At 38.8% G+C, this 12,475-nt stretch overlaps 1 pseudogene across 1 annotated transcript in view; it reads right to left on the bottom strand.

Annotated features, from left to right (window-relative positions):
• LOC149105843 (uncharacterized) overlaps positions 1–1,076 on the bottom strand; it is a 33,594-nt pseudogene extending 32,518 nt beyond the window's left edge. The window contains exon 1 of the transcript XR_016201488.1: positions 706–1,076. The product of XR_016201488.1 is annotated as an uncharacterized LOC149105843 (transcript). The remainder of the gene's footprint in view (positions 1–705) is intronic.
• Between the last annotated feature and the right edge of the window lie 11,399 nt (positions 1,077–12,475).

Below are 12,475 nucleotides of genomic sequence, written 5' to 3'. Positions count from 1 at the left end.
TGGTACTCGGAATCGTAAGCGGCTTCTTATATCTCTCTAAAAAGTTGTACTTCAGTTCAAAGCAGGGAGAAACTTCATTTTCACTTTGAAAAAGACTTGTGCTTGTCTTTAGCTCCGTAGATTGCGGCAATGATTTTGCAACATGATTAAAAGGTCACTTTTGTTTTTTTTTGTCGCACCAGTGAACGATCACGCAAACTCTCGTTCTTAGAATCGTGATTTCACGCTAAATACCTCGCCTTGGTAACCAAGACCGGCGCTTTTGATGCTTTAAACAACCTCGTTGCATAAAATAAAACTTTTTTCCTCACTAATTCCTTTTAAATATATTCGCAACTTTTTGACAAATTCTGCACACGAAAAAGACTGGCAAACCGTCTTTGGCAGTTTCTGCCAATATTTGGCAACTTTTTGGCATTTCTTTGTTTGTCTCTTGCATTTTTGAGGAATTTCTGAGTGTATGGCCAGGTTTAATTCTTCAGTTGATCTAAAATTTCTGCACACTATTTCTTCATCTTTTGTCATACTGCGTAGATTAATTCGTATACTACAATCATCATTTTTTAGGGTTAACTGACGATATTAATATTTTGTATTTTGTATTTTTTCTTTCTTACATCCACATCCACAATCGAGGCTCCCTTTTTCATGAACTTTTTATATATCTCTTTACTTCCTAAACCACTTAACAAAACAAATTCTAACCTGCTGGAAATCGATCCTCTTGCATTCCGTTCCAGTTGTCCAAGAGTTTAAGGATGCGGTGCCAGTTTGAGATCCATGGGGTTTCGTTTCAAACGCGAGATAGTTTACCTCAATGGACTTATTTGAACCGTTAGCAAATTCTAAAACACAGATTGTAAATTCACTCGCTTTAACATCTTCTACCCAGACTGCAGCGCCGTTCCGAGGGGTTTGGCTCTTCACGGTATGGCCAACTGAGGCGAGAACCGTTACTTGCTGTCCGCCGTAAAATGGCGGTTGAAAGTAAATCTTCTTACAACCGAACAGCCCTGGTGAGCTTGTTGTTACGTTGTCTTTTCCGGCCTTGAATCCGAGTGCTGTAAAGGAATAAAAAAAACTTTTTTCTTCAAAATGATCGCACTTACAAAGTTTTAACTGAATGCGCAGCCGATATCCTAGGAATGGACATGTTGATTGCTTTAGGAAGAGATTTAATTCTCAATTTCCTTGATCTGTGCGCCCCTCCCCTATCTTTCAGTTCGCTTCTTCTCTGATCAACAAGACATAAAAACGCCTGAGCTTGCCGTGAGAAGTTGAATTAAGGTTTACATTCAGAGAATGCAACTGAGAGTAGATACCATACCTTCAGTGGCTGAAGCGCCCAGGCAAATCATCAAAAAAATGAGAAAGAAGTGCATCGCGTATTGGTGTTCAGACGACATCTTGCTCCGACTGAGAGGGAACTTCACTCTCATGCGCATTATAATCATCACAAGGGCAATGCGTGACTGTAATGTACCTGTTAGGACATGTCGAATTATAGGATATTAACAAATTTTAAACAGCACGTTCACAAAAAAATGAGTTATCTTGGGGGTGACGCGTATAAGTGACGAGGTTGAGGATGACAGGGAGAGGAAAATGACCAGTGTCAGAAAATATGACGGATTCCTTAGAAATTGACGATACTTCTCCTATCCGAGGAGCGTATTTTATTTCCATCAATTTACAATACAAGAATTGTTTTAAATAACACTGAACTGATCATTATCGCTGTTGCTTTGTCAATGAAAACTACCGACCCCACACCATGTCCCCTCTCCCCAGTCCCCCGCAGTGCCCCCGTATCCTCCACAAGAAACCAAAATTAAGTTAATCAAATTTTCCAGTTTGAACCAGGAGCCATAATCGGGGACGGAGACCGTAAGTCTTGAGATCCGCGCGCACCTATGATATGGGACAATTTTTCTATTTTTAGAACAAATTGCGCCATCCTGACGTCATATATCCGCGCGGATCCACGCACATGTCGGGGGTTCTCGTGTGGATGTTGTCACGTTGCATGATCAAATGGTGAGAGTTGAGAGATTCTCTTGCGTATCTTTCACAGCGATGGCAGGGAATAAGACAGGGACTAAGAACCAGGGCGCTTATATGTAGTTTTATGCTCTGAGCCAACGGAAAAGGTGGGTTTTTCAGGGTCGAAAACAAGACTTCAATCTCGCGCTGGGAATGAATAATAAGATCTGCTCGCGCTAGTTGTAAGCTTACGCGTATGTTTTTGTGTTTGTTCTGACTTAAGAATATAGCAAGAAAACTCTCTACTCTGGTATCGAGTTAATTTGTGAGTTTCTCGGACAATGGTTAATCATAACCAAAACCTGTTTAGATGGTTTCTTATTGTTTCTGCTTGTTTGGTGAGTTTGCAAAAGTTTTTGAAAGGAAAGTCTGACCCGTACCATTAGCTCATTTGCATAGTGCGGCTCGTGCACTTTCAAGTCCGAGTCGTTGTTTTCAATTGTCAACAAATCTTGACAAAAATTTCTTTCGTTATCTTTTCTGCTGAGATGCTGCAACAAATTTCACGAACGCAAAAAAGGCTACTAACATCATGTGTGTTTCTTCAACATAAGCATAGTGAAGTTTTACACTGCGAAAATGGAAATAGACAAGGAGTTTGATAACTCGATCAACAAAATCGAAATAGTTATTCGAAGTTGATTAAAGAAAGCGTCATCGTAACTTTGCTGATTATTTCTGCTTTATTCGCATATTTTCAGCTTAGCTTTTAATATGTTCTCAAAAATTTATCAAGCTTAAACATATTTAAAAACTATAGAGTTATTGTTTGAGTTCGATGTACGCTTTCACACGAAAGAGCGGCGGAAGTACAATTTGTCATGTTTACTGACTGTACAAAACACGCATCGGCGGGCGCTCTCATTCATCGACAACAGAGAATTTACTGGATTTTTACACGAATAAAACTGAGCGGTATCTACGGACGTAAAGTTATTGGGCCTTAATGAAACATCAAGCGTTGCTTACAATTCAGGCGAAACTCAAACTAGCAATTATGTTGTTTTACTTTTCGGTCGCGATAGACTGGCAAATTCCTCGAAAGCGTGTGGCAAGAGGAGCTAGGAAACTATGAGGTCCTGAAGCTCTGCTATATCTAAATATATCGAGCTAGTTTTTTGTTGTGTAATGGAAAAGCTGTTAATCTTTAACATATGTGAAATTTAAAGTGGAGTAATGTACAGCTCTTGTAAAAGAAGCATCCATCGGAACACAATTTGGTCAGCGATATATATCTAAGCTTAAAGCGGAACATACCTAAATTCGACACTGTCTTACTTCACTCAAACTGGAGCAGCTTACGACGAAAATACTTAAGCAAAATTCCAACAGACGTAAACGCGTTGAGTTGTGGGCCAAAAACATAAAAAATTTCGGGAATTTCGGACGCCATTTCCCCCGCGCGACATCCGCAAAAATCCTCGCAGCATGTACGCGCGTGTGCCGCAGGCGATGGCGCAATTTGTTCTAAAAATAGAATTATTGTCCCATATCATGGGGACAACCCCAATACTAGAAATGGCGCGCGCTTACGGTCTCCGTCCCCGATTATGGCTCCTGTTTGAACTTTACACATTTCAATTTTGATCAATTAACGTTCTGTTTTCGCTTTTCTACTTTATGCTTTGTAGCGAATTTTCAGTTCATTTGTATTTTGAATTACTTTCATGCCAATTGAATTTCAACCCTTATAGAGGAGATTATATCGGATTTTAGCTTATCTTTTCAAAGAGGAAAACTCAGAAAGTAACTAGAGATTTGAAAGCTTCGTATGCGTTCTCTTCCATCATTTTCTTGTATAGATGATAAAATCATCTGAAAAGGGTCGCAAGTTATTTTCGTCAGAGTCGTCATTTATTTTGCTGTGTTAAGACTCGCTTGTTGTTCGTCCTGAACTTTGACCTTCTAAAGTGCTTCGGTTGCTCTTAACTATTGTTTGAAGACAAGCCAGGTCATTACATTAGGAGATGGGTCTCAATTGATTGGCGTATTTTTTTTGGCTAATTTGATCATTTGCCAGTTTGTTCATTTTATGTGTTTTTTTGCTTTTTTTGCTTTTTTTTTTTTTTTTTTTCATTTTGACCGAGTCTCGTTTCTTTTGATTTAGATCGAAGCTAAGGGCGGAATTTGCCATTACATTTGTATTTTGTATTTATTGAACGCCTTTTGTGTAAAATCTAGCATCAACTCTGCTAGAATGTGGACTAACTTGATATATATGTAATAGAACTTTCCGTAAGTGGTGACCTTCAGTGGGGCCACTAAACAATTGAGCTGTGACGAGAGCTGTCCGCTTACACAAGGTTAATGATTCAGTGTTTGTACGTATCTGAGAAAACCACGATGCGTGTAGTTACGGGTTATGGTATGCAATGGGATTCGACTGTGTTTAATTGTTGTTATCTTAGCTTATTGTACTTTGGTGATGCACTATGCACTCGCGTGGACTACTAAACATAATCAGGTGTTTTTTTGCGGCTGGAGAGGCTTTGCGGAAGTGTCGAGGGGAGTTTAACAGAACGGTTTTCTATATCCTTGTTTCTCGGCTGTTGTATAGTTATTCAGTTCAAGAATAATTAAATTCACTCTGTAAGTTAGCCTGGTGGTTTTTGTTTCTCTGTGCACGTGGACGTTCTTTAAATTTTGTAACAGTAAGGAAGCGTGCCATGAGCGCTCGCCTCTTTAATCTGCTTATTTCCCCTTTTTTGATGGTAACGCATTTTTATCTTTCTTTAACCCTTCTCCTCAGCAGGGTGATTTCATTTAACCCGTGAAACAACATCTACTATAGCAGTAAGTCAAAAAAGTCATAACTAATAAAAGAAAACCATGAAATTTGTATTCAATAGCATCTAATTGTGCAGCAACTATTTCACGGGTTAGGTAAAATCACTCTGAGATTGACACCTTATTGACCCTGCATGCACTCAGTATTATTACGGCCGAAAGAATAACAGACACGTTGTGACAGAACAGTCTTTGAACTAAGAATGCCCATTTATGGACCGTTTTCCGGGAAAATATAAAAATAGAAGTCGCAGTAGCAGACACCAGTCTCCTGTGAAGTGGTAGAGATACATTTTTCTACCCCATGTCCCCTCTGCCCAGTCCTCCGCGGTGCTCACATATACTTCACAAGAAACCAAAATTAAGTTTATCAAATTTTTCAGTTTAAACTTTACACATTTCAATTCTGATCGATTAACGTTGTTATTTTCGCTTTTCGAATTTACGCTTTGCAGCAAATTTTCAGCTCATTTCTATTTTGAATTGTTTTCATGCCAATCTAATTTTAACGCAGTAGTTATAGAGGAAATTATGTCGAATTCTAGCTTATCTTTTTAAAGAGGAAAACTCGTAAAGTGACTAGAGATTTGAAAGTTACGAAGGCGTTCTCTTCGATCATTTTCTTCCATAGACGATAAAATCATCTGAAAACGGTTATTTTCGTCAGAGTCGTCATTTATTTTGTTGTCATAAGACTCGCTTGTTGATCTTCCTGTTCTTAGACCTTCTTAAGCTCTTCGTTTATTCTTCTATTGTTTCAAGACACTAGGTCATCACATTAGGAGATGGATTTAAATTGATTGATGTATTTCTTGGCTAATTTGATCATTTGTGAGTTTGTTTATTCATTTGATGTGTGTTCTATTTCATTTTGACTAAAGTTGTTTCTTTTAATTTGGTTCGAAGCTGATGGCGGAATTTCCCATTGCCTTCCTGTACGCATATTTTGTTGTAGCTTCCTGTGTATAATCGCGTTTAGTCTATAGGTTGCAGTGCTGTTTATATGTTCGTGATATATTGTCATTACTGGGAGCTGAGTGCTCTAGGGTAAGAAGGTAAGAATAATGGAAGATGGAGAGACGGAAGGAGTTTGTGTACGGGTAAAAGAAACGAGACACAGACAAACAGAAACGAACAAATAAAATCTAAAAATACAAAGTAATCTAGTTTTGACTCCGCCAGATATTGCGTGGATTAAACTTAATATATATGCAAGCGAACTTTCTGTAAGCGGTGACCTTCAGTGGGGCCACTAAACAATTGAGCTGTGACGAGAGAGCTTATGCAAGGTTAAAGATTCAGTGTTTGTATGGACCTGAGACAATCACAAAGCCTCTACTTTGGGGCTGGTATCCGATAAAATTCCACCGTGTTTAATTGTGGTTATTATAGCTTGTTGCATTTTGACGATGCACTAGGTACTCACGTGGACTACTTAACATAGTATTAGGTAAGTGTCTAAGGGGGTTAGAAAGGAACGGTTTTCTATTTTCTTATTTCTCGCAGTTTTAGAGTTTGTCAGTTCATGAATAATTCAATTCATGTTCTGGGTTAGGCCGTATTTCTTTCTTTGTAGAAGCTCTTTAAGAGTCATACTCAGTTATTTTCGAGCTATGTAAAAAGGTCGCGGCCACGGTACCTTGCCGATTTTGCTGAGATTTGGCTTGCGGGCTTGTTTAAGAGTCCTAACATCGAAATGGTTGTTAAAAAGTTCCAATTCTTTTTACTTTGGAAAATATCGAGAAGGCCGATTTCGAGTGACCTTGGCGGCCCGCCAATATGGCGCATCGAAGGAGTTCTTGTTACTTCAATCCTGATGCTGCCATCGTAAGTTCTCGACAATTCTTGTAACAGATACTATCCTTCTTTGTCTTATTGATTAACATAAATCCGGAAAATGATAAGTTTGAACGACCAACGGCCAAGAAGCTCAAAGTTATGTTTACGCCGCTTTTAATAGCCGCAAATTTACTGCAAATTAGGAGGCTGATATTTCCATTGTTATCTCGATTAAGAACCAGCCATTTACCCTGAACACAGCTTGTTTATTGAATAATTGATTTCCTTAATAAAAAATAGGGGAAATTTAACGGTGGATATAAAAAAAATATAGCACCAGTGACAGTCTGAACAGTTCAGCCATTGCTGAGGACCAGTCCGTTTAGGGAATACGGCAGATGTTAATTGAGAGAGATGAAAAAAGCTATTCCTGTCGTCTAAATAAAGTTATTTCCATGTTTCTTGTTTATATGGTACAAATACCCTACGTCTTAAGACATGTCAAAAAAATGTTGATACTTGATTTCTGGAGAAATCTTGAACTGACATGGACCATTTTGTTGTTAAATTGTAAACATTCTTCATAAACACACACTCGATTTCTTTTTTCCAAATCAAAGTATTTTGGAAATCACCCAGAACATAGGAACTCAATTTTCATTCCAATATCGAAAAAAAAAATGGTCAATGGTATCCAGATTACGTGACTACAAACTATCGCGGAAATACCGACCGACATAATTTCAATCACTGTTGAGTACAAATATACAAATTACGTCACGTTTCAAATTAAGTCCTCTTAAACTCCCCTTTGTCCTCCCCTTTCTCTAGATGGCATATAAAAATCACCCACCTTAGCTTCTATTGTGAATTGAAACAGTTGTGTATCCGGGTAGAATTTGAAGCCTGAACGATGAACGTCGTGGACATCACGAGGATGACTGATCGCCAAGCTGATGTGAAATGTACATCCTTTCCCGTTCGCTAACTTGCAGCGCGCGCATCCGCTAATTAAGTTTATTCACTCAATCGTACCGTGAACAGGGTGAAGAATTTTCCTTGCTGTGGTTTGAATTAAGGTAAGTGGTTTTGTTTTATTTCTATCTTTATTTCTTTAGCAATATTACCCGTACCCTCAGCGTACCTCAGAAGCGTTTTTGCTTTTAAGAGGGTAACAGAACAAAAGTTGAGCTCAAATTGATTACTTGATAACTGAATTGCTCGTAGAGATTCAATGTATACTTGTGCTTCTTGATTTTTATTTCAGAGCTTTTGATTTGGTCTTCGATTTCCAGTTCTGAATGGCCTTCATCGACTCAAAGATGACGTAACAATGGTTAGATGTGGGTTTTCGAAGTTTGTTACGGACAGCTGCGGACAAAGCATAGCATCAAGGGAGTGCGTATCGCTTTCACAATGCACCAGAGATACAAGGCCACATCTCAAAGGTTTCAACGTTATCGATGTTCCGCTTAAAAGCGAAATTCAGCTTCTTTAGGCAAGAGCAGGTACTGATTCTAATTACTTATCTATTTCATTGTAAACATTTTCGCCCCATAATTTGATGTTCTATACCCGCTGTATCGACGGTTCCTAGAAAATACGACTTATCCTTAGCGCCCGGTAATCTGGGTTCTAAGCTGGGAAGTGACTTGAAGCGGAATATTCTTGAGTGGGTAATCTTCGTCTGGGGAAAGGACATCCTGCCGTTCGCATAGTTGACATGAAGAATCAAACTAAGCGGACCATCAGAAGAGTACCATACGACTTATTACACTGAGGGTGACCATGTTTCTTTTTCTTTTTTTTCTTTTTTCTCGATCGTACCTACTCTCTGATGCGACAGGGAATTTTGCCTGGGCTGATCGCTGTGCATGACTTTTTTGCGCAATCAGTCTGCCTTGCTCAAAGTTTTTAGTTTTGCTTTTGGTATATACCCCACTATAACGTTTCTAACGGTATTTCCCTAATTACAAGTATATGCTCTTTGCAGGGGTTTTCAACTTACTGCAGGAAACTATGTGACAGTGGCAAGACAAATGAAAATTCCTCGAGATGTTGATGGTCAGAGACAATTCTCACACGAACAGGTTTTGTTCTCCACGCAAATTCAAAGTTTCTTTTCACGGCGGGCAAAATGCGAAAACTCAGAAGCCCAGTCAGTTTCCGACCAAGACTATGAAGCAGCTGAAGAAGCGCTGGCAACCTTACGAAATGTAGGGGAGCAGATACAGCCCAAGAACCCAGTCATGTACGATGGTTACAATCTTTGCGACCTCGTCACTTCACAGAGGCTAAGTAAATTAAAAATCAGTAAACTAAGAGAAATTTGTCGCTCGTTTAAACTGGAAGTGCCTGCTCAACAAGGAAAACGAAAAGCTGCGTTTGTTGGTGTGTTAATCGCAATGGTATCGGAGTGTTCCTGCTACCACTCAACCACGTCTTCTGTGAGTCCATGATATAAGAGTTGCATTGTGATAACTTGCAAAACAACTTGCCTTAGAGTTTTGCAAAACTTTATTTTTGTTTCCTCATTAAGAGTTACCTTTCGCTGTAGTCACATTTTGCTGCAGAGCAGACGGACATCCGCGGCCTAGCTGTGAACTAGCTAGGTGTAGCTAAGCCGCACATTGACCACTATAAAACAACAACAACAACAACAACATTTTGGCCCTCCCCTACACCCCACTCCGAGCGATCAAAAAATGTAGATTTACAGCTAGACGGAAAGTATCATCTGACCGTTTCTTCGGTCATTAATAAACCATCAAGTTTGAACAACTTAGATCCTTCTAAAAGATAACGCCGTGTTAGTTATACCTTGACAGTACGTGTTTTACACCCAGTCCGTAGTCCGCAGTCCACAGTCGGCAGCCCATATTTTACACTGACCGTATCTCCATACCAACTTTACGGTATCATATCATCGTTACTAATATTATAAATAAACTTGCAATTCAACCAACAAATACTTCTAAAACGTGCTACTCGATACTACTGTAACTGTTAAACCTAAAAATCGGTTTCGTTAACTTAGATATAGCATTTGCACAATGTCAGATGACCAAATGAATAAATTTAATTAGTGATATAGCGCGCCTCACGATGTTCATTTCACAGGAGCTTGTCACAAATTCATTCGCCGTATTTCATCGACAGTCATTGTTTTGCGTAGAAACAAACATACTTTTCATGCCAGAAGATAGGTGATTTCAATATCCCGATAGAGTAAGAGGAATTTTAAAAAAGATAATCAACTGAATAAGCACTTGAATGGTACATGTTCACGCATTTGGGTGATTTCAAATCTGTACTTTGGAATGTCAGTGTAGACTGTTTACAGTGCAACAACAAAGTGAACGGTGTAAAATTTTCGCTGAAAATCGCACACAATCTTGAAACCTGTTTTCAAACACAGCTCTTTGAATCACATAAGTAAGAAAACATGGAAATTGCATTATTTAAGCGACAGGAATCGTTTCCTATCTTCCTCGACTAATATTGGGTTAACAAGCTGTTCCGCAGAAAAGACCAAATTACTACTGATAATATAATTTTTCAGTCTACGCTGTTTCAACTCCCCCAAATTTTTATTAATGGAATCAAATTAGCCATAACTAAGCTACACTCTGGGTAACTGGCTACTTCTCAATCGAGATAACACCGCAGATATCACCCTTCTAATTTGAAGTAAATTTACGACTTTTCAAAGCTAAGAAAATATACCTTCGTGCTTCTTGGCCGTTAGTCGTTCAAACTTATCATTTACCGGATTTATTTTAATAAATAAGCCAAAGAAGGATAGTTCTTTATGTCTGTCACAAGAATTGTCGAGAACTTACAATGGCAGGATCAGGATTGAAGTAACAAGAACTCCTTCGATGCGCCATATTGGCGGGCCGCCAAGGTCACTCGAAATCGGCCTTCTCGATATTTTCCTAAGTAAAAAGAACTGGAACTTTTTAACATCCATTTCGTAGTTAGGACTCTAAAACAAGATTGCATGCCAAATTTCAGCAAAATCGGTGAGGTACGGTGGCCGGCCAAAGTTTAAATCTTATAGACTATGACTCTTAAATTTTGTACCCGTAAGGAAGCGTGCCATGAGCGTTTACCTCTTTAATCAGCTTGCTTTGCTGCATTTTTTATAGTAACGCATTTTATTCAATTCTTTGACATTTTTCTTGCTAGAGTGATTTAATTAACCCGTGAAATAAAGCTAATAATTGATCAAAAAGAGTCAAAATTAACACAAGAAAACCAGGAAATAATAGTCCAGTGGTATCTAATTGTGTAGCAACTATTTCACGCGTTAAGTAAAATCACTCCGAAATCCTCTTAGTATCATTGTAGCCCAAAGAATAACAGACAAGTTGTGACAGAACAGTGTGTGACCTAAGAATGCCCATTTAAAGGACAGTTTTCTGAGAAAATATAAAAATAGTAGACGCAGTTGCAGAAAAAAATCTCCTGTGAAGTGGTAGAGATACATTTTGGAAGACATTACTGATTTTAAAAGCCAGAAATAGAACACACATTTTCGAAGCTCAGTGAAATAAAAGAAAGCACTTTATGACGTCGACTGCATAGTTTAAGGAGTTGTTAAGCTTACGAACACATGTAATTTTTAACTTGATTGAAACCTCGATAACAAAGTGACAAGGGATCGACTTACTAGGAGGGTCATGAAGGGGGGTACCAAATCTTAGTTCCCAGCCCAAATTTTTGCCAAATCTCAGTTCCTAGCTTAAATTTAGTCCAAATCCCAGTTACCAAATCTAAAATCCCATTCCCAGAGATTGTTTGGAGACTAATGTGTATAATTAACCATATTGAAACCACTTGTATCATCTGCACAATCCTCGTCAGACTTACTGTCTCCACTTTCGCTGCTGCTGTACCCGTCACGTTCCCGCCACGTGCAAACATGCACACATCATTCCATCAACAACAAACCGCTATATTAAGACTGTGTGGAGCCTGATAGCTAGAACGCGGAAATAAAACAAAAGTATAATGATTCTATGTGTCTACTGAGGTCTAATGATGCTGAATTTTAATTCTTTATTCAAAAGAATAGGCTCAATTAAGCAGTGGTGTCAAAAAATAGGGTCAGAGTGCGCTAAAAATAAAAATGCCTTTCCCATTTTCGAAATTGTTTATCCCATTCCCAGTGGTTGAATCCCAGTCCCAGTGCAGTAAATCCTATTTCCCCAGCCCAAAAAAGGGGAAATCCCAGTTTCCATTTTACCCCTTCGCGCCCTTCTACTAGGGAAATCATTTGCTCACTGTAACGCGTGTTCAGCGATATGATAAAGCATAGACCGGACCAGAAGCCTTTTGGTTATTATATCTAAACTGAATTTTGAACTGCTATTGAATGGGCAAAGAGAGTCTTCGAGCATTTCCCGGTAAGCTAAGGCAGATCTCCTCACGACATCCTGCCGGGCGAACTGTTCAAGCAGGCTATTTATATTACTCTAAGCTCTTTTGTAATCAGATCCGGTTGCTTTTCGTTACTGACTTTTCGTTGGCTCCTGTTCGTTACATCTCGCGCTACAACCCCGTTTGTTGTCGTTTTATTGTTGTTATTTTTTTTAAATCAACGGCAAGTAAACTCGTACGAGCGGTTTTCTCTCGTTGAAGACGGCAGTGTCCAAAGTTGAGTGTCATGACTCCAAGAAAAGCCTCTTGTGGTAGTTGTTAACATCACTTTGTTAACGGCTTCAAATTTCTGACGCACGTCGAGAGCAAAACGAGTCAATTTCAAATCGTTGTTAAGTCGTAACCAAGTTTTGATGCAAAATTTAAAAGAAAAGAAAGTTTTAAACTTTTACTTGCCATAAAACGATCGCTGAGATAGAAT

This window comes from Orbicella faveolata, unplaced genomic scaffold (genome assembly GCF_042242905.1).
Source record: "Orbicella faveolata isolate gen_17 unplaced genomic scaffold, um_ofav_v1 contig_34, whole genome shotgun sequence".
NCBI classification, from domain to species: Eukaryota; Metazoa; Cnidaria; class Anthozoa; order Scleractinia; family Merulinidae; genus Orbicella; species Orbicella faveolata.
Note: the sequence above shows the minus strand (reverse complement) of the source record. Positions and strands in the feature narration are given on the sequence as shown.